We start from the raw sequence: 2,605 nt of genomic DNA, 5'->3' as shown, positions 1-2,605 counted from the left end.
ACACACACACACACACACACGCACACACACACAAACTCACTCCCTCCCCCCTTTTGGTTCAGTGATATTTTTCATTCCAACAAGGCCTGGCATGCAGCCGAAGAATTTGACAGTTTTGATCAATACTCCGGGGAATCAGGCGTAAGGAACCCATCCCATATTTTGGCTTGAGGCAACTGTTATATGACAATGTGATGAATAATTTTGCAAGGTATCTGAGGGGGGTCATTTAGGTCTGGGCGAAGAGGGCACGTGTTTAAAATTCATGCTGGAGAATGCTCTGGGACAAGGTCAGATGTTAATAGTAACAGCCTTTCATGCCTGTGTGTATGTGTGTGTGTGTGTGTGTGTGTGTGTGTGTGTGTGTGTGTTCAGTGTTATGTGGGGAAAATTCCATCTACAGCCCCTGTTTGCTGTACTTATCTTTTGCAGAGAAACGAGTAGGAGGCTTGAATAAATAAAATGTAGCTGAGGATTTCCTATTGTGTGTGTGTGTGTGCGTGTGTGTGTGTGTGTGTGTGTGGGGGGGCTGTGGTGAGCTGTGGTGAGCTGTGGTGGTCCACAGGGACTGGCATCGCTTCCACTGAGGTTCACGGGTCAGATGAGGATAGCGGGTGGTGGGTGAGAAGATATATAAGAAGAGAGAAAGACAGAGGTTTCCAGGTAGATGATCGTGGGAGTGTTTCATAAGGATACAGCCATAAAAATGCTGAAAATGGCCAGTATCTGATTCCCTCTGATAATTTATCGAATAAACACACATTTCATTTTTATCTGTCTCATACATAAATCAGCACCTAGTCCTTGACTCAGATACAAGAAAACAAGCTTTAATACTGATTTAATCCTAGAAAGGTCAAGTGCCTGATTGGTTGCATATTTGAATTTAATAAACCTCTTAAACCTGCATTAACATTAACACTGTATTACCATATGAATCCAACATAGTGAACTTAGTGAGCATCCAGCAGGTATGGAGCAACATTATCATTGATGTAGAGTCATGTCTGTGTCCACCTGGTGAACAATATTCACTCTTCTTTTAGCTCTGTTTTGGTCTCCGCCTGCTCCTGAGGACATACCTGGCTCTTTAGCCGAACTTTTACTGCTGTTTTGTGCTGGGCAGGCAGTGTAGGGGGGGTTTATCACTGAAAGCAGCTGCCTGTTGGAAATGACACTGATAAGAGCAGTGAGACTGAGCCAAAATATTAGAGCGAACCAAAACAAAAAGGTGAAAAATGCTTAAATGCTCCTTAGAGCTGAGGGGAACTGCAGAGTCCTGTGATCACACTCAGTGGGTTTGTCACCATGAGTTTCATCTTTCATATAGGAGTCATCATGTGATCCATTGTTAATATAAAAATACTGATTGTAGCCAATTTATCTATAACAGTCCTCAACGAACTTGTGCTTATTATGTAACATTCTGTACTAACATTATCCAGGGCTTTCAACAGCAACCCATAGTCTTCCTCCAGATGGATTTCACGCATTAGAAAAAAATGGAAACAGCTCATCTGTCATCATGACCTTAAGAAACTCCATCTGCTTAAACACATTTATATCCCTCTCACTTTGTTTTTAACAACCAAAGTAGGTTTAAAAAAAAAAAGAAGTAAATCAAAAAGACCTAAAAACAACTCTTAGCGAGTATTACAGTTGTGATTGATGAACTAATGATTATTATTTCAACCATTTTAACAATGGATTTGTCCATATCCAGAGCAGCTTTAAAAGCAGCAGTGAGGATTCACCAAGTTGGTTTATTTATAAGCCACAGTGGCAACAGTTCAGATATTTGCACCCACACACATCATGCTACTGCTGCATATTCAAAACTCTGCTTTTTGTCTGTGAACATCATGCAATTTCATTAAGCTGGAGACCCCTGTTTTGCAAACTTATCATTTTCTAGAAAGCACTGATTCTTCTATATGCTGCAGAATAAATTGCAACATATACTGTAGTGGCTAAGTAGGTTTAACAGACACTAGATCTGTTGTGGTTTAAAGATTAAAAGGGCACGCTCCTAATGTTTATCTGCAGCCAGTTCTGAGCTCTGTGAGCTCTGGCTCTTGTAAAATTTATCATATCTTACCAACTTCACCAACTATGAATCAATAGGTGTAATACAGTAGAATCTGTGCTGTTTCAAAGCATACACTTTTTTGTATTTCTGCTATGCTGTTGGGAACGCTGCTGCTTTGCTTAGAGTGACATGAAAGCAAAAGCTAGTCCTGGAGACTTTGCACACATCCTGCATTTGCTTGAATTGCTAGAGTTTTGCCTGACATCTCTCTTAGATGCTTTGTATTTCAACTGCATCCTCCAGCGCAGCAGGGACCACGGCCAAGGCAGGGGGAGATAAAACTGATTTCTTCAGAAGCAAGCGGCAGTCAGTCGGCAGAAGGAGCCAACTTGTAATGGTCTTTTAATCAGCTGCAGAAAGTGAAAGTCAGGTTGAGGTTTAAAGGAATGGTGGGGGGTTGGGAGGCGGGGGTCCTCCGAGGTTTATGGCTGTGACTGTCAGAAATAAACCGTACTGTACCACTTCATCTCTGGGTCAGTTCAATGACAGGAAGTGGAAGTCATAAAAACTTAAACA

Source organism: Seriola lalandi, unplaced genomic scaffold, assembly GCF_002814215.2.
Source record: "Seriola lalandi dorsalis isolate HSWRI2012SDOR001 ecotype SW California unplaced genomic scaffold, Sedor1 jcf7180002054580, whole genome shotgun sequence".
In the NCBI taxonomy this organism is placed as follows: Eukaryota; Metazoa; Chordata; class Actinopteri; order Carangiformes; family Carangidae; genus Seriola; species Seriola lalandi.
This window is presented reverse-complemented; position numbering follows the sequence as displayed.